Source organism: Odocoileus virginianus, chromosome 29, assembly GCF_023699985.2.
Source record: "Odocoileus virginianus isolate 20LAN1187 ecotype Illinois chromosome 29, Ovbor_1.2, whole genome shotgun sequence".
NCBI lineage: Eukaryota > Metazoa > Chordata > Mammalia > Artiodactyla > Cervidae > Odocoileus > Odocoileus virginianus.
Genome location: NC_069702.1, coordinates 555,870 through 576,526, shown reverse-complemented (window position 1 = coordinate 576,526; position 20,657 = coordinate 555,870). Strand labels below are relative to the sequence as shown.

Below are 20,657 nucleotides of genomic sequence, written 5' to 3'. Positions count from 1 at the left end.
AATTTTAGGTTGTTGTGAAAAAGGTGTCTTATTGCATCATATGTCATTTTATAACATTTTAAAAGGGATAAAGGTTGATCTTACTGTCCTTATTTGTAAAAGGATTTATTGAGCTTTAAAATTGGAAGTCATACATAGACTCCTTTTTCATCTTTCCCCTACTTAAAATAAGCCATCATAGTTTATTGAAAGTTATTGTGTATAGGAAAAATCTACAATGTCATTGACTTTTTTTTTTTTTTGAGAAAACTGTTCCTTCTTAGACAAAAGCAGAGGAGACTGTTTGAGACTGTTAGACTTTAGAATGCTAAAAATCGTGGTTGAGTTATAAAAGTTCTATATTTTCGAGTTCACTGTTGTTATTTTTCTTCTATACTGGGGCCATTGCTTATTTCTTTGTTCATTAATTGTATCATTAAGGATGCAGGGAAAAAAACGTATTGTTGAAACTAAAAGTAATTTGATTTGATTCTCAGTTTTAGAGTAATTTTATTGTGAATTGTTTTTAATACCTTTATGGATGAAGTAGCTTGAATATTAATAGTAGTTTTTGTGACATGTATTTTAATCTATTACACACATGTATACTGCTACAGGATATGTATATATATTTTAACAATTTTATGCTTATGAGTTTGTAAATAATATACAATAGCATTGATTTTACATTTAATGGAATGTGGAAAACATACGTTTAAATGACAGAAACCTTTACATTTATGCTTATTTTGCATATTATAAGTTGAACTTAATCTTTATTTAGTACTTTATTATTTTTATGAAAACTGGCTTGCTAGGTGTTGTGGGAGATATAAAATGAATTTCTTGCTCTTTAGGGACTCATAGTCTCAGTGCTAACTCTCAGAAGCACCGAATTTTAGAACAGGAAGAGATTTGAGAGATTCTCCTCTCTTGGGTGGGGGGGGCCAGTTGTATGGTTTAAGCAGCAATCCTTTGATTCTTGCCCACTTCAGTGTCTCCTGCACCCTGCTCCCCATTCTCCCAGACAAGTACTGATGCTATTTTCTATACAGGGTTAAGAGGAATTCTTCTGCTCTGTTTGGTAAGCAGGAGGAGTTACAGGCCATTTTTTGGTTTGTTTTGTTTGCAGGCCAATTTCTTAGATCAGTATGTAAAACTATGAAGTCAAGATTATCGTTTTAGTGGGTAGTGACTAGAGCATAACACTTTAAAAAAATAGGTGGGAAACTATTGTAGTGTATTGCAAATGTATCAAATGTATCATGTGGGTATGTTTATATTGACTTGTTATATAAAACTACTAAAAGTTCATTTATGCAAATTTTTTTTTTTTTAACTGCAGTGAGAAGAGTTTAGAAAACATGTGTCTAGTCTTTTTCTTCCTTGCTTTAAACTTAGGGAACAGCCATTGATCCTTTTATCGCTGCTGCTGCTGCTAAGTCGCTTCAGTCGTGTCCGAGTCTGTGCGACCCCATAGACAGCAGCCCACCAGGCTCCTCTGTCCCTGGGATTCTCCAGGCAAGAATACTGGAATGGGTTGCCATTTCCTTCTCCTTTTATTGCTAGATATATTACTTAATTCTTTTTGCTATGCTCTTTTGTTATCGTGACCTGACTCCAAGATAAAGTGTTTTCTACATAGTTAGAAATATACACAGGTGACATTTTCCCACTGTACTAAAGATGTGCAGCGAGGTAGTATTTGCATTACACTGGTCTTGCTTGCATGCCTCTGGGTAGAAATAAACACTTTGGTGGATCTAACTATTAAGCTGCAAGTATTGTTTATGATGTGCCTAGCTTGGTACCAAGATGTGATTTAAGCACCAAGAGAATTTGGATTATTTAATACTAGTACATAATAAAACTACTTATCAAATATTCATGTGGGCACATACAGAGGCATAATTGTATTCTTGTAATGCACAATATAAATACTAATATTGTCTTGGAGAATCAGCATGGTATGCTGAAGCCATGGTTTGGAAAAAGGCATTGTAGTATGTTATTATCTGTGGGAATTACTGGCAAGTGTAATTGAGAGATTCTAAATACTGTAGTTGTTTACTTCACTTTTGAATTTGACTTAAATATTTTTGGTCTTATTATATTTTTATAATTGAATTATGTAGAAGTATATAATTGTTTTGTAGATTTTAATTTATTTCTTAAAGATTTATTTTAAAAACAATTTTCCCCTGAAGATGTTGAATATTTAAATATTTATATAAAATATAAAACTTATATAAACATTTTATATATCTATAGAAATATTGTATTTAATATTTAAATATAATGATAAATTTTTAAACAGAGAGATTAGTGGAATGAATGTTCATATACCCATTCTTCAGCTTCAGCATTGATCAGCTCTTTGTTAACTCCATCCATTCCCTTTCCCCAATTCCCACTTACTTTGATGCACTTCCTCTGTCATACATATCATCTGTAAATATTTTAGGCTGTGTTTCTGAAAGACAAGGACTTCTATTTCTAGTCATACAAAGTAGATTCTTAAGAATCTTTTTGAGGAATGTACTGAAGTTATGAATGCTCAAATTGTGTTTGGGGTGTTAGAGTGATATAAGGGAAAAGTGAACTTCTTTAAATAGAATAAGTGGAAAAAGAGAAACACTTGAAAAGCAATTGTACCAAAACAAGGCAGAAAAGTTACAATGAAAAAGCCAGTTAATAACTTTGAAGTACCCATGGAGAAAGGAGAGAAATTGGCAGCTTTGAACACTTAATATGTATCTACATTCTATAAAGTTCAGTAGGGAGTAAGGTCAAGTGTATTTCATACCATTTGAGATAGAAATTCTGATTTTAGACTCTTTCTTGAGGGAAAAATCAAAGATGTGTATAAAGACTGCCAATCAGGATATTCATTGCAGTTTTATTTATAGAGTGAAGAACTGAACCTTATGTTCAATACCAGTGGAATAATGAAATGCACATACTATATTTATAAAATTTTACAGTATTTTGTAACCAGTAGAAACAGTAAAACTTAACACCAATTGTATAAAATGTTGAATGCATGTTAAAAGATCTGAAAAAAATTAACCCAGATATTTATATGAATTAATAGTGGCCATCTCTTGGTATTAGAATTATGAGCAGCTTAATTTCTTCATTTCTTTTTTTTTGGAAGTATTGCAGATTTTGTCTATCAGCATATGGTATATGAGTTAGTAAATAATAATAGTAACATTTGAGTACTTATGTCAAGTACCATTTAAGCACTTTTCATCCAAAAAACTGAATTCTCATGATAGCCGTGAGAGGTTTTTATTATCTTTATTTTATAAATGAGGACATGGACATAGAGACATTGACTGCCTTGACAATTTGAGTCTATTATTATAAGTTTATTCTTTATTTCTAAATGTAGTTTTATCTCTAGTAATTGTGAAGGTACTATAAAGACTTGATTTCTAATTATTACTTAAAAATATTTAGTGAATATTATGGCATATTAGTAAATGATTTTTAATTTATGGATAACATTTCATCTAGTGACTATACCATGATTTGGTTTTTTTTCATTGTCTTTTTCCTGCCCCTTCCCTACAGTATTCTGCTCATAGGAATAATAGTGCAATGATACCTTTGTGAATAAATCTGTCTGCATTTCTGATCATCTTCCTAGAAAAGATTTAGAAGTAGAATTATTAGGTCAAAGAGCATAGACATGTTAAAGGCTTTTGATCCAGTTTATGAGGCTGCAGGTAACAGATGATCATTCTTCCTTAAATTTAGAGAAATTATTTTGGTGCTATAAATTTCGCAGAAATAGGTCAGCTAAACATCAGTGGGAGTTTGTGCTTTCATAGTTGCTCTTATAAAAGCAAGACCTCTCAAGTTTACAGACTATAAACAGAGGAAAAGAGAAAAGACACACTTTGGAGATGAAATTGTAGCTATTTATTTGCTGTGTGATCTTGCCTAGCTACTTCTTCATTTTTCTGAATAACTTAAAATTTGGATTAGCCTTGAGACCTCTTTACTATGAGTTGTTTTATATAACATGTAAAATATATACATCATGTTTTCATAATTTTCTTTAATGTTTGGTATTTTAGGACCTTAGGATCATAATTAGGTAATTTCCAATGTATAATTTTAAAAAATTATAGGTATAGAAAATATAAGACATTGCTTAGAGACAGTAATAACCTTAGTTTTAGATGTTGTATTTTTAAATAAAAAGCTTTTTATTAGTGGATCACTCTCTTCTTGTGAAAAGCAAGAATAAAGATTTGGGGGTAATTGATGATTTCTGTTAAGGTTAAGGTTTTATTGTGGTTTCTCTTGAGCATATATATCTTCTTGCAAGAACTGTGGGTGACTTCTACAGACACTTCAGCTGAAGAGTTGAGCAGAGGGAGTGGAATTTTTAACTCAAGAAGGTCCAGAGAATAAATAATGAAATCAGAAAGTTTACCTATGAAGTTACTGAAGAGGTTAGGATCAGTTTTCTCCTGGAAAAACCAAGATTGGTAAAGGATACTCTCTATCAGTAGTCTAGAAATTTGTTTGTGGTACAAATAGAATAAATAGAACACATTCTATTGACATTTGAAGGCTTTAAGTATTTTAATGGGTAAGAAAAAGCACAGTCAGTTCTCTGTCTCTATATCTTCCACATCTGCAGATTCAATCAACCTTAGATTAAAATTATTCAGAAAAAAATTCTAGAAAGTTCCAAAAGGTAAAAAACTTGAGTGTACTGCTCACCACAGAATTAGCATTTTATTTATAATTATTTATATAGCATTTATGTAGTATTAGGTATTGTATAATCTAGAGAGGGTTTAAAGCATGTAGGAGGATTTGCATGGGTTATTTATACATTCTGTAAACTTTTATATGAAGGACTTGAACCTCTGATGCTTTTGATTTCCACAAGGAGTCCTGGAACCATTACCTCCTGGATACAGAAGGATGACTGTATTACTTCCTAATACTATGAACAGTAAAATTTTGACACTATGAACTATAAATGGCAGACAAAGTAAGCATAAGGAGGGTTTCTATCAGTGATTAATCCATAATTAGTAATTGGATTATAGAGGTTCATAACCCTGCAAGAATAGCTGTGTTTACATTTTGGAAGGAGAGGCCTCCAACACTTTTTTCAGATTCTCAAAGGAAGGACTATAAAAAATTCAGGCTCCTTACTGGAAGGTAAGCCCTGTGAGCCTAGGGATTTTTGTCTGTTCTGTTCACTCCTCTGTCCCTGATTCTTGGCACATAGTTCTACTCAATATTTGTTAAAGGTATGATTTTTATAAATTCATGTGTTGCATACATAGTTATAGCAATGGATTTTTAGAAATTAGGAATGGGAGAAAATTCTACATTTAATGAGGTGATGTCTTACTGGGCTGTTTCTACATTTGTCCAAAAGTTTTCTTCTTATTTAAGTCTAGATGAGTAGGTAGGCACTTAAATGATAGTTTTGTGATCTAGTTCTTTTTTTTTTTTTTTCCTGTGTCAACAGAAATGCTGTTGAATGGGTAAGAAATACTAAAGAGATGTAATGCTGTAGAAATATAAAAGGAAAATTATTCTAAACAATACATTTTCATTCACCAGTTTACCAGAAAATGTACTTTGGGGCTGTGTATGTATGATGCAGTGAATGAAAGAAACTGTTATAGAAAGCTTCCCTGAATTTGTGAATGGAAAATTTTCCTAATTGTTTTCATTAAGACAAGTAGTATGATAATAACTGCTATATTTGCTAAAAATGTAAAATCAACAAAATATAGAAAAATTTACCTGCAGAGAACATTGCTTTATCAGCAAAGGATTTAGATTTTTGCAGTGAGCCCAATTATTCTAGCTCAGTGTCATTATACAGCATTTTTAGCAGGTGATATTGTGTAATCTTTGATTGCATTAGTCAGCATCGTAAGTTTCCATACTTCTTAAAAGTTGCAATTTGGTAGGTTAAAAAGAATGACAGAAGATTAAAATGCAGGTTTGTTTTAGATATTGTAAAAATTAGAACATTTATAAAGTAAGAGAAAAAATTAATTTTGAAAAATTAGTGCAGTGGAGTCAGTGTTGATTTATGAATCATTTTCTTTCTTAATTAAAGGGATGACTATAAATTATTTTAATAACTTTTGTCAGACAAAAAAGATAATTTGAGTAATTATTTGCTGCCTACACTTGATTTTTTGTGCATAGATTTTTCACATCTACCATGTTAATAGAAGTTTTCCATTATAGATTTCATATCTTATATTGTGGTTTCTTTCTTTAGTTGAAATATGATTGAATCATTAGGTCATCACACTTTCCAGTATTCAAGTATAAGTACAAAGTGAAAATTAGGATTAAAGTGAGATTTAGGATTTCAAGTTGGAATCTATGAAGTAATTTAGCTTAGTCTTTTGACTCAGTGTATAACACTTTCTATAGCATTTCTAACAATCTTTACCTAAAAACTCAACAGGAACTCCATTTCTTTATGAAGCAGCTTTTAAATGAATTATATAATCATTAAATTATTCTTTTTTATTATATTGAGCTCAAATCTACCTTGTGCTTGGAACCGTAGCTTCTTGTTCTCCTTTTCAGATTATGAAGTATTCCAAGCCTGTAAATATTGAGAGTACTTAAATTGAACATCACTGAAACTCATTTTTTCTTAACCTCTGCTCTGTTTGTTCAAGATTATAATTCTCTGTATCAATGTATATCGGAGATCTTTATGTTAAATGTTTTACTACAGTTAGGGTACATTAGATTTGTGGCACTTCTTTTCTTCATTGTTCTTGCAATCCTTTTCAGAAAGGAAATGAGGTTAATATGTTACCTGAGCACCTAGTCAGCTTTCTCTTTTACTTTCTAGACTAAAGTGAAGCAGGGTTATCCCTAAAGGACCTCATTTGATCTGAGAATCCTTCCAAGCGCCAGAGCTGGGCCACTCTTCTCTTTATTACACGTGGAAGTTTCTAGATCATTAGTCTCATTGCTGACTTAAAGCATTGAATCTTTAAAGCTGGTGCTGTTTGACTATTTTACAGTCTTCTTTTCAGTGTTGTCAAATACCATCTGACTTCTTTAAGTCACTTGTTAAATATGAACCTACTCTTTTAAAATAAAGAAACAACAGGATTGGTCACGTGCATACCATGACCACAGTTACCTAACCTCTCTGACCTTGACCATCTCAGAAGTAGCAGTGTAGAAGCAGTAATAAAATTTATTATTTTCAGGACTTCCCCAGTGGTCCAGTGGTTAAGACTCTGCCTTCCAGTGCAGGGGGTGTGGTTTCAATCCCTGGTCGGGAAACTAAAGACACACATGCTGTGGAATGTGAACCCCCCCCAAAAAAATTACTCTTTTTTGTTTGTTTTAATATAAATTTATTTATTTTAATCAGAAGCTAATTACTTTACAATATCGTAGTGGTTTTGCCATATATTGACATGAACCCGCCACGGGTGTACGTGTGCTCCCCATCGTGAACCCCCCTCCCACCACCCGTCCTGAGCATCCTGTCTCATGCATCGAACCTAGACTGGCAATTCAATTCACGTATGATAATATACATGTTTCAGTGCCATTCTCCCAAATCATCGCACCCTCGCCCTCTCCCACAGAATCCAAAAGTCTGTTCTATACATCTGTGTCTCTTTTGCTGTCTCGCATATAGGGTTATCGTCATCATCTTTCTAAATTCCATATATATGCATTAGTGTACTGTATTGGTGTTTTTCTTTTGTATAATAGGCTGCAGTTTCATCCACCTCATTAGAACAAAATTACTCTTCTTGTAGATAAACTGTTCTCCAAATTAATCAAGTGAAATGAAAATAAAAGTTCCATTTTAGGTAGTCTGTATGGAGACAAGATAAAAGTACAATTGACGTGCCCCAGCCCCCCCAAAAAACCCATCACCACCAACAAAAAACTCCAAACTACCCCTGAACAAAACAAAAATAGTATAAATTTCATTAAATACAGAGCAGTACATGACTGCTCTGCTCACTCTAGGCAAGAAATGATATGCTGTTTATCACATAGCTTTATTTGCTTTGAGGGAGAAATGATTCCATGAAACTAAGATAAAGTATCAAAAGTTATGGCGGGATTCTAGATAACATGTTGTTAGTAGATGCAGAAATATTTGATGGGGCAGTTAAAAATTCCATAAGTCTGAATGATAATTGATTATGAAAAAGTACATCTATATTAAATTAGTATTTTCATATTTACCAGTTTTGGTGCTTCCAGAGATTTAGTTTTAGTCATAATTTAGTTGATTATGCTTGTGAATAAATGAAATATTTTTATATTTTTCTAACTTGGCTAAAGGAATTTCAGATTAAGAAGTTTTAAGTGCACAATTAATATTTTAGAAAGTAGTTCTTTCTGTTGGGCTGGGAATTAAATTCATTAAACAGGAAAATAGCAAGAAATAGGATGTGATTTAAAATGAGGTTGATTTGTGCTTCAATGACAAATTAAAAAAGTGGCCTATTTAACTGTTGAAAAATGCACAACCTTTCATGGTACTAAAAACATGAAATGTATATGATTACATTTGAGGCCTTATATGCAGTTAAAGGATAACTCCTTCTGGTCACTGGTTTCATTCTTAGTAGTCATCAAATTATGTATAAGGTATAGTAGTTCATAACCCAGGACCTGCTCAGAGTTACTATAGTTGGACTTTGAAAAATGTGCACCATGAACAGTCTCTGCAGATGGGATAATATTAGCCTAGTGGATATATGAGCTGTTCTGCAAATCTGATTATTTTGGTGAATAAAATGAAAATGGATTTAACTTATTATTGAACAGTTAGGTTATTGATGTTTTTGTTCAGTTTTTTCTAGTAAAAGCTTTGTTTGTCACTGCAAAGAGGAGAAGGCCAGGGGAAAGAAAACAACTGTAGCGTTAAAAGGGATTTAGGAGAAACGGTAACAATTGCCTGTATGGATTTTGTTTAGCTCTGAATTAGACTCTTATGAGACAGTTGGAGAAATATGAGCACTGATTGGTAGTTGATGTAATAAAGAAATTATTGTGAATTAATTGTAGATATTAAAATGATACTGCCTTATGTTTAAAAAGCAAATCTTTATCTTAGAAAGATACATTCAGAATGGTCTGTAGATAAAGTGGTATAATGCCTGGAATTTGCTTCAGAATGACCCAGAGTGGTGGGGTGGAGGTTGAGGCGTGGGTGGAGATGTAAATGCAGTAGGATTTGCCATGAGTTGATAAGGGTGGGTTCATCATAATAGTCTCGATAATTCTGTATTAGTTTGAAAATTGTCATAATAAAAACTTAGAAAAAACATAACACAACATTAATTGAAAGAGGATAACTGTAGCACTTAGTGACCCTGCAGTATAATATATTCATAAGTAATGGTGGATGTGAGTCACACACAGATGTACTTATTATAAACATATCTAATGTATCAATCTCATATTTTGTTTTTCTTCAGAGCTGAAGCCATTTATTTGATCTTGGATGATTAACACCTAAATGCTTAATTCTCAAAACTGCTCAAGAGTCCCACAGCCAGGATTAGATGATCCAGTTTACCACCAAGAAATTACTGTCTTGAATTCTACGGTAAGATTATAATAAATATTCTAAAGGCGAAATAGTGACTTACAGGTCTCAAAAGATTTTTAAATGCTGTCTTTGAATGACTAGCCCTGTTAGTTATAATTTATAACTGTTATAATTTCTTAATTCTTTAACCGTTATAGCAGGAGTTCAAAGTTTTGATAATCAACCAAAGATCTTAGAAATAGCTTTATGGTATTTCGCCATCATAGATTCAGCTAGTAATGGATATTGCAGGCCCATGCTTTATCCCTCGCTGTTATTTCTCAGGGAGGGTCCTCCAAAAGCTGACACTGAAAAGGAGTTTGGCTCCTTTGGCTCCTAGATGTTTATTAGGAATCCACACCTGTAAAGAAAGGACGTTATTGGACAGAAGAAATTGAAGCATATTGCAGGCTCAACAAAACCTTGGCCAAGGCAAACAGGGAGTTTTGTAGTTTTGAGAGTTAAGCTTCCTGGGGATGAAGATAAATCCTTAGTGCATTTGTATCATGCACAGGCTATGAAAGAAGCTACTTAGCAAACATTTGTTGATAGAAGGAAATCTGAGAAAAATCTTGTGATCTCTCCTGTAACACCTAATCCTTGCCCTTTCTTTTTCCAACTGAAAGTGCAGTTTAGAACAGTGAGGTTAACAGTGACATGTGTGGTCCTCTTGTGTATCATGAACAAACATGAAGGTAACTTGCGCTCATAATCAGCATGTGTTTGTTGCATGCTACTGTATCCCTGGCCCCCACAGATAAGGAAGACCTACAAAGGGATCTGAGAAACACAACACATGTAAGTTTCAATGTGCTGGCTTCCCTTGTAGCTCAGTTGGTAAAGAATCGGCCTGCAGTGTAGGAGATCCTGGTTTGATTCCTGGCTTGGAAAGATCCCCTGGAGAAGGGATAGGCTACCCACTCCACTATTCTTGGACTTCCCTTGTCGCTCAGCTGGTAAAGAATCCGCCTGCAATGCGGGAGACCTGGGTTCAGTCCCTGGGTTGGGAAGATTCCCCTGGAGAAGGGAAAGGCTACCCACTTAAGTATTCTGGCCTAGATAATTCCATGGACTGTGTATAGTTCCTGGGGTTGCAAAGAGCTGGACACGACTGAGGGACTTGCAGTAAGTTTTAAAGAACAAGAGACCATATCATAAAGAGGAACAAACAAAAAGACAGCACGGATCTAGAGGGTATTATGTTAAGTGAAGTAAGTCGGACAGAGGAATACAAATACCATGTGATTTCACTTATATGTGGAATCTCAAAAACAACAAAAGTAACACACACAAAACAAATAGCTCATAGACACAGGGAACAAACAGGGGCTTGCCAGAGGGGAGGGCGTGGGGACATGGGTGAGATAGGTGAGGGAGATCAAGCGGTACAAAGTTCTAGTTATAAAATAAGCCATGGAGATGTAATGTATAGCATAGGAATATAGTCAGTAATATTGTAGTAATGCTGTGTGTGTGACAGGTGGTAACTAGACTTACCATGGTGATCATTTCATAATTAGCCATATAAAAATGTCGAATCACTATCTTGTACACCTGAAACTAATATAATATTATAAGCCAGTTGTCCTTCGGTTTAAAAAATATGGATGAGGTGAGATGGAAGAAACAGAAATAAAAGCCTGGGAAGATACAGTGATAACTTCTAGGTTATTAAAGGGTATGGGCTATGTTCTGACCAGTTTGTTCTCGCAGTATGTTGGCAATAGGATGATCACACGTGAATTTTTATCCTTCTGTGCTCCAGGGTTAAGAGAGAATCTACTTCTGAGAAGGATTTTTTTAAGTCAGTGTTTCTTTATAGTTGATATAGTCTTGCTTTAGGGCAAGAAACTTGAGTTCCTTACTTGACTTCCTTTTTCCCCCCTCCTTTTTACTGTAGAATTCCATGAGACAGGATTTGCATGAATAAATCCTCTAAATTTCCTCTGAACCTTAATAATATATAATGCTTTACGTATAGAGAATTTTTACTTAATATCTTTTAAATGAATGAAATAGAGAATAATTGACTTCATTATTAATGTTAAGGATTAAAAACTCATCTATTCAGACCCTGGTGGCTCAGATGGTGGAAGAATCTGCCTGCAGTGCTGGATGCTTGGGTCTGATCCCTGGGTGGAGTAGATCCCCGGAGGAGGGCATGGCAGCCCACTCCAGTATTCTTGCCTGGAGAATCCCCACGGACAGAGGAGTCTGGCGGGTTATACTCCCATGGGGTTGCAAAGCTGCGGACATAACTGAGCGACTAAGCACATCACAGTTCAGACCAGAAATTTACTTGTTTTTATATTACAGCAATTTCCTTGATATCTATGTAGACCACTTTATGCTTCATCTTTTAATATATGTAGATCATTCTCTTCCTACTGAGTGGTGGAAGAAAAAAGATTGTGTTTCACTAAATGAATCAAATTTTTTTTTTCTCTCTTAATTGTGTATCCTTCAAAGTTATCAGTTTGACTACTTAGGGAAGTTTATGTCTTATCTGTTCCTTTTTGTTTGTTTTCATTTCTTTCTTGGTCACTTAGTAACTCCACCCGAGGGCAGGCAAAGAAAGGGAGAAAAGAAGATATTAAAGTGCACAAAGCCTTATTTAGTACCTTTCACTGGCACATTTTATCATGCTTCTGGATTATGATAAGGCAGTAGGATTAGTTACTTTTGCTATTTTAAAATATTTAATAGGATGCTTAGTTATTTGGAAATAAATTGCGTAAGATTGATTACTGGGTTTACTGAATTAAATATTTATACTTTAAACTGTTCAATTTTCTTAGATTCATATATTTTAAATTATCAAATTTTTTTAAATTAATTCATCCCAAGATTTCCTTTGCTACTGTAGATAACTTATGATTTTAAGATTATAACTTATGATTGATTATAATGAAGAAGTTTTTTTGGTGTGTGTCTAAAAGTACATTGGTACAGATTGGTAAAGAATCTGTCTGCAATGCAGGAGACCTGGGTTTGATTACTGGGTCAGGAAGATTCCCTGGAGAAAGAAAGGGCAACCCACTTCAGTATTCTTGCCTGGAGAATTCCCATGGACAGAGTGGCCTGGCGGGCTCCAGTCCATGAGGTTGTAAGAGTCGGACACGACGTGGTGACTAAACCACCACCGTCACAGATGTATTAGAAAAGACAAACTTTTAAATGAAACAGCCACCAGAACCACAGCAGCAGAAAATGAAATAAAATTAAAAGTCACTGGGATGTTTATAATACAGTATAGCTTTAGATCACTCCTTTTCACCTTCTATAAAACTTGATCTTCCTGCAGTCTGCTAGTGAATTTCCAGAATGATAAGAATTATCTTTTGAATTCAAGTTACTGTTTCATATTTCAGCTGTTAAGTGTGTTTAACAGTAAGACACACCTCAGACCAAAGTAAATTTGTCCTAGCATTATCACTGTGTAGGTTTTCAAAGTCTAAACGTTAAAATAGATGGATGCTAAACATTTTATAGTCTCAATATTGCTGTTACCGCCCATAGTACATGCGCTTGTTTATGTATATATGAAGTGCAGTTCCACAGTTGGTAGCTGTTTGACTTCTTATCAGTATGAACAGCAAATGTCCTAAAAATCAGCTTCAAAACAGCTGGTAGTTGACCCACCTAAGTTCACATGACGTTTTTTTGCTCTTTGACACAAAGAGTGGACCTTACCTTCTCATCGAGGAAGCTGGTACAAATACCTTTCTGTGTACTTGTGGGTCCAGTAACGTAGAAGAACCTTAATATGGACTTTTTGAAAAGAGTTGTTCCTCCTGTTGTTTTGGGAGATACGGTTTTGGGCCCTGGAGAGAGTTTTCAGGAAAGTTCTCCAAGATTACTGAAATTGAAACGTCTCAGTTTGCTTTCATCAGAGAAGACAATAGATGAGGAAGGTGGAATCCATTTCTGTCACAGTCATTATGACAAACACCAACATCAACAACTAGGTAAAGATGTGTTTTCAATCCTTTAATAAAAAGTATTTTAGAAAAGTAAAATTATTTTTACAAGTATGCATTCTAGTGAGCATAAATCTTTATTTGAAAATTAAATTTAAATATTAAAAAATTTTTAAATAGAGTAAATATATAGTTGGCATAATATTTTTAGTATCATAAATTTTGCTTAGAATTTAGATGGAGAAATATTGATTGCTTCGAGTTTAGATGGAGAAATATTGATTGCTGTAGATCAAGATAAAGCCATTAATGAAGTTAACAGTTTAGTGATTGTGGAAAATATTTTGATTATGCTTATTGACAGAAATGTTTTTGCAAACTGTAGGATACATAAGTGAAAAAGAAGATACTGAGTTTTATCTATTGCTACAGAAATCACTTTTTAAAAAAGTCCCATAAAGATAAGGAGAATTTGAGGTGAACTATAAAAAAAAAATCCCACAACTTTGAATATAATTATGATTATTTTGTGTCACAGTACCTTTGTTTTACATAATTCTGCAAAGTTGAATATAATGCATTTTAAAGTTTGAGAGCATGGTAATCATGTGTTAGGAGAAAAATCAGATTTGCATATAGTAGCTAGAAAATATTTTAAAAAAAGAAAATCTTTAGGAAGATGATGAAAAATGCCTGCTTTAATATTTTGATTAAAACACTTTAAGATATTAAAATGTTCTTTATGATTATTGATCTTTACTATAGGGAATACTTAACTGCTCATATAAATTAATATAATATTCAGTAGAAATAAAAGATTTTCTCTAAATCCTCTGGAAGTTTGATATATATTCTTACAGCTCTTTTCCATGTGTATTTAACATGCACTTATGCATTTTATTTATTGAATTTAAAAATGATATTTACTGTCTAAACTGTTCCAATAACTGCTTTTTCATTTAATGCATCATAAACATTTTTCTGTCTCATTTAAACTATGCACTCCATCGTGTGATACAATAGTTTGTTCAATCAGTCCCTTATTGATGAACACTTAGAGTCACTTTATTTGTTAATTATTAGAAGTAATTATTTAATAAATATCCATTTATTTTTTATTACTTTATTATCCATTTATTGTATTACTTTATGCCTTTGTATGATTGCTTCTTAGTATAAATTTCTATGTGCATTGAAAATTTTAATAGACAATGGCAAGTTACCTTTCAAAGGTATTTCAGTTTAAGCTCCCCAGGGCAGTATCCCTATTTCTTTGTATTCTCCTTAACACTATTTCTTGTCAGTTTGAAAAATAGAGTCATGTTTAGAAGAAACCATACTTTCTGTTAAAATATTATGTAGAAGAAAAGAGAAGGAACTTTTAAGAAGAAATAAATATTGATATCTAGAATGTGCTGGTAGTAGAAGTTAATTTTTTTATACTCTTCACTCATTTGAGTCTATAAAATGGAGGTGAGGTTAGTGACTCTTCAGTTCAGTCCAGTCTCTGTCGTGTCTGGCTCTTTGTGACCGCATGGACTGCAGCATGCCAGTCTTCTTTGTTCATCACCAACTCCTGGAGCTTATTCAAACTCATGTCCATTGAGTCTGTGATGCCATCCAACTATCTCATCCTCTGTTGTCCCCTTCTCCTTCTGCCTTCAGTCTTTCCCAGCATCAGGGTCTTTTCAAATGAGTCAGTTCTTCACATCAGGTGGCCAAAATATTGGAGTTTCAGCTTTAGCATCAGTCTTTCCAATGAATATTCAGGACTGATTTCCTTTAGGATTGACTGGTTGAATCTTCTTGCAGTCCAAGAGACTCTCAAGAGTCTTCTCCAACACCACAATTCAAAAGCATCAATTCTTTGGTGCTCAGCCTTCTTTATAGTCCATCTCTCACATGCATACATGACTAATGGAAAAACCATAGCTTTGACTAGATGGAACTTTGTAGGCAAAGTAATGTCTCTGCTTTTTAATATGCTGTCTAGGTTGGTCATAGCTTTTCTTCCAAGGAACAAGTGTCTTTTAATTTCATGGCGGCAGTCACCATCTGCAGTGATTTTGGAGCCCCCAAAATAAAGTGACTCTTAATTTCAGTTAAAATCTGTGAATCATTCAGCAGTTAGTCTTGTGTTCAATAATGTAGATATGCATAAATAAGCAATATGAATATATTAGTATATGCAGTTATTTGTTATTAGAAATTTAGTCTTTAGCTTTCAATCTTGAATCATTTAATTGCTTTCTTCACTGTCAGTTCAGTTCAGTTGCTCAGTCGTGTCTGACTCTTTGCAGCCCCACGGACCGCAGCACTCCAGGCTTCCCTGTCCATCACCAGCTCTCAGAGCTTACTCAAACTCATATATAAGGGACCTGTGTTTATTTTATTTTATTTTTTGGGTTGGGGGGAGAGGGGCATGGTGAGGATGGGTGGAAACTTGCTCACGTGCCCAGCTGAAAGTCTGGAGAAGGAAGAGAAACAGGCATGCTATGAGATAGGGATAAGAAGATGCCTCCAACGGCTGCTCACCAGCCTCACCTCCCCCTGCCCCAGGAGGAATCATGGGACAGTTTCCCAAGACCTGGGTAGAATTGGAGTGAAGCCTCACCTGCCCACCTACATGGAGATGTGCAGGGTTGCCAGGGCATCTCAGCTGAGCCCTGTTCTCCTGCGGTGGGACCTGTGTTTAAATGTAATATCCTATGCCCGTTAGTTTAATATGGCTCCTTTTTTATTTTAAAAGACTATTTTACATATTTTTGGACATAGTATTTATGTTATAAATTACAATAATGAGATTTTATAATTTATATTAATTTGCAAAAAAGCATTCAATTTGCCAGTTAAAGACTTTCTTTACTGTATATCTTTTTTACCAATCAGTCAAAATAAAGCAAAATTATGGAACTGAAACAACTGAAGAATCTGTTGTTTGACATTTCAGAGGCTACAGGTCCTTTGAGGAATTGCTCTTACCTCATTTTTCTCTTCAAAAATAAAACTCAACTTTAGGAAATGACTATTAAAATTAATTTAATTTTAATTACCAATTTCTTTGGTAATATCTGCCAAAAGATTTGGTTTCTTAAATTTCACTTTACCGATAAAGTCCTATTCTTAATCTCAAAATTCGATACTGTGTTTTACACCAGTCTGTGCACATGATTAACACCAGTCTACACATTGATTACTTGTAACTCAGCATGAATAAATTTTACCTCCTGTTGGCTGGTGGTTCTGGGATAGAGATAATGCAATAGTTGATTCAGAAGTGATGCAAAGAACTGGGTACAGTTCTTCTAAAGGGTGTTACAGTTTTGCTTATTTAATGAAAGGAGAAACCAAGAGTATAAAGAGATTTCATATCAGTAGTGCAAAGAAGGAAGTATTCTTTTAGAGAAAAACTGGTATGTAATCTCATAGCTTTGTACTTGGGTCCGTTGTTTCCAACGTCTTTCATTGTTCATTCAAAATAAAAAAAGTTATTTCTAAGGAATTTGGATTGGATCAATCATATGGATTGATAATTGTACTTTTGTGAGAGGACAAATTGAGAATAAGTTTGCAGTATATAGAAATTGACCTTGTGTCTTTTAACTCCAGACGTATTTATAGATGTTTATGGTTTCTTTAACAAAAATATGCATATTTGCAGGGGTTGATATTTTGAAGAACATTTTTCTTTGCTTTTGATAAATTTTTTCATGTTTTAAACTTTCTCTAAACATTAACCTGATGTTTAAAAGTTGATAGAAATTCTCAAACAACCCACTGAATTTACCTGACATCTTCTATTTCTCTGTAGAATATATTAACAATTGCTTGTAGTACACTGAACACCGTTCAAATCCCCTGCCACCACTTCTGCTCCTAACAGTTTAGTTGTGGGCTTACTAAGACTTGTGTTTTCAACCAAACTTGTTTATGCCAATTATACTTGTAATTGTGACCATATATTTTAATTAGGTATCACATAACTCAGGAAAATGTGAGGGTGAAAAGAAAGTTATTTTGGTATAAACAAAGTTGAATACTTTGGTCATACTCCACAGAAGTAAATTCCTCAAGAAAATTTGTTTTAAATTACACATAGGTCAGAGAAGTGTTCAAGAAGGATTTTGCCCTTAGGGCCCTTTAACTTCCCACTCCACTTTGAAGAAATTGAGACTGGGTTATCAGAGGTGATGTACATGGACTGGAATCTAGATGAGAAAGACAGTAATTGAGTAATCAGCAAATTCACCTTAAGAGACAGGGACTTGGCACTCCATCAGAAAGCTCGGGAATCAACGTGGGTTTTATGTTTAAGTTAAAACCTTTAGTAGACCTATTGATTTTTCCCTCCTGATTCCTACTCTGATGGAGTTTTTTGATTAAATGATTAGCTAACAGTTATAATTTACAGTAAAGAGACTCTACTTTATATGGCTGTATAATGTTGTAAATTTGTTGTAAAGAAGTAAATCATTTATTTGCTAACCTATTTCCTTAATAAGGAAAAGGAATTATGATGTTCCTGTGTTCATGTTATGTATTATTCATAAATCCTCAAATATCTATATACTTTTTGTGTAGAGTCCTAATTATGTAATCAAAGGTGGATTTTCTGATAGTTATTATTCATGCCAATTCTACTAATATTAATATTTATCTTCAGGCATAAGAGTTGGTGGGGAGAAAATGCCCTTCACTGATTCAATATACTACATACAGTGTTGTCTGACCATTGAAGGAGAATGAATGTTAGGCATAGTTATGAGTCAGATCCTAAGAATCAAGCAGTGTGTTTTCACAGGCTTCTGTTGTAACAGCTGCAAAATCCTTGTATCTCCAGGATTGGGTTATTTTTATTCAGATGGAATCAATCTTAATTTTGTTGTTGTTCCTTCTGTTTATAGTCAAGAATAAGTGAGAGTAAATATATTATGGCTGACTTTTATAATTCACGAAGAACAGAGATAATGAGACATTGAGCAGAACTGAATATGTATCAACATATTTGAGCACCTTATTATTCTGCATCTTGTTTTCTTGCTTTAATTTACCAGTTACTTAAATGGTCTCATTTGTCTACCCATTTAGTGCATCTCTCTCTCTTTTTCCCCTCAAATAAAATATAAGTTGAGCATGGTCTTTGCTCTGTCTACTGATGTGTTTCAGGGTTTGGAATATAATAGTTGCTCAATAAATATTGGTTAAATAAGCAGATGATGGAGAAGGCAATGGCAACCCACTCCAGTACTTTTGCCTGGAAAATCCCATGGACAGAGGAGCTTGGTAGCCTGCAGTCCATGGGGTCGCAAAGAGTCAGACATGACTGAGCAACTTCACTTTCACTTTTCACTTTCGTGCATTGGAGAAGGAAATGGCAACCCACTCCAGTGTTCTTGCCTGGAGAATCCCAGGGACGGGGGAGCCTGGTGGGCTGCCGTCTATAGTGTCTCACACAGTTGGACACAACTGAAGCGACTTAGCAGTAGCAGCAAACAGATGTTATCTGAGTCCTCATAAAAACCCTGTAAGATACGTTGTAGCACAAAATTTTAGAAGTTCAGGGAGGCTTAACCAAATTATTTGAGGTTTCTTGGCTACCAAGTGATACAGGCATGCCACTGTCCTTTTACTTAGATCAAACACTCATGGCAGTGTTTGATGTTTTTGAATCTTTATGTATGAAATATTTTTTAAAACACTAGTATATCTATCAAGATCGATTGTTCCACTAAGGAACACATACTTTTTTCTTTTGGTGCTTTCATTTTAATTAAGAGCAATATTTCAATAGGAAAATACTGTAATTTTGATGTATCTGCATCTCTTTCAGATCCTTTGTTGCACTTTAATGAACAGTTGATAATTATTTTTACAACACTCTGGTTAGGTAAGCTGATTAAGTATATAGCTGTTTCACATGACTTTAACAAAAACAATTGAGACTCACATTAAGATACCATTTTCATTTCATTACAAAGTGTTAATGACTTCATGGAATATAAACATTTAAATAGAATGCTGGTATGTCTCTCTTGAGGTGTTCAGCATAGTTCCCTAGGAGGAACAAATCAAAATGTAGCACTTGTTATAAAATTCCAAATGCTTTTTGGTTGAGTTTTAAGAAGTTGAACGGTTACAAGACCTTCTAGAAACAACACCCAAAAGAGATGTCCTTTTCATTATAGGGGACTGGAATGCAAAAGTAGGAATTCAAGAAATACCTAGAGTAATGGGCAGATTGGCCTTGAAGTACAGAATGAAGCAGGTCAAAGGCTAACAGAGTTTTGCCAAGAGAATGTACTTGTCATTGCTAGCACCCTCTTCCAACAACGCAAGAGAAGACTCTACACATGGACATCACCAGATGGTCAACACCGAAATCAGATTTTGATTATATTCCTTGCAGCCAAAGATGGACAAGCCCTATATAGTCAACAAAAACAAGACTGGGAGCTGACTGTGGCTCAGATCATGAACTCCTTATTGCCAGAGTCAGACTTAAATTGAAGAAAGTAGGGAAAACCACTAGACCATTCAGGTATGACCTAAATCAAATCCCTAATGATTATATAGTGGAAGTGACAAATAGATTCAAGGGATTAGACCTGATAGAATGCCTGAAGAACTATGGATGGAGGTTTGTGACATTGTACAGGAGGCAGATATCAAGACCATCCTGAAGAAAAAGAAATGCAAAAAGGCAAAATGGTTGTCTGAGGAGGCCTTACAAGTAGCTCTGAAAAGAAGAGAAGTGAAAGGCAAAGGAGAAAAGGAACGATATACCCATTGAATGCAGAATTCCAAAGAATAGCAAGGAGAGATAAGAAAGCCTTCCTCGGTGATCAGTGCAAAGAAACAGAGGAAAACAATAGAATGGGAGCGACTAGAAATCTCTTCAAGAAAATTAGAGATACCAAGGAAACTTTTCATGCAAAGATGGGCTCAATAAAGAACAGAAATGGTATGGACCTAACAGAAGCAGAAGATATTAAGAAGAGGTGGCAAGAATACACAGAAGAACTGTACATAAAAGATTTTTATGACCCAGATAATCATGATGGTATGATCACTCACCTAGAGCCAGACATGCTGGAATATGAAGTCAAGTGGGCCTTAGAAAGCATCACTAGGAACAAAGGTAGTGGAGGTGATGGAATTCCAGT

At 34.3% G+C, this 20,657-nt stretch overlaps 1 protein-coding gene across 4 annotated transcripts in view; it reads left to right on the top strand.

Moving 5' to 3' along the window:
* FRYL (FRY like transcription coactivator) overlaps positions 1-20,657 on the top strand; it is a 297,672-nt gene that overhangs the window by 99,008 nt on the left and 178,007 nt on the right. For 3 of the 4 annotated variants that reach the window (XM_070458031.1, XM_020879792.2, XM_070458032.1), the window contains one exon: positions 9,462-9,592. The exons of the other annotated variant lie outside the window; for it this stretch is intronic. The gene's annotated coding sequence lies outside the window, so the exon portion shown is untranslated. The remainder of the gene's footprint in view (positions 1-9,461; positions 9,593-20,657) is intronic. 4 annotated transcript variants of the gene reach the window in all.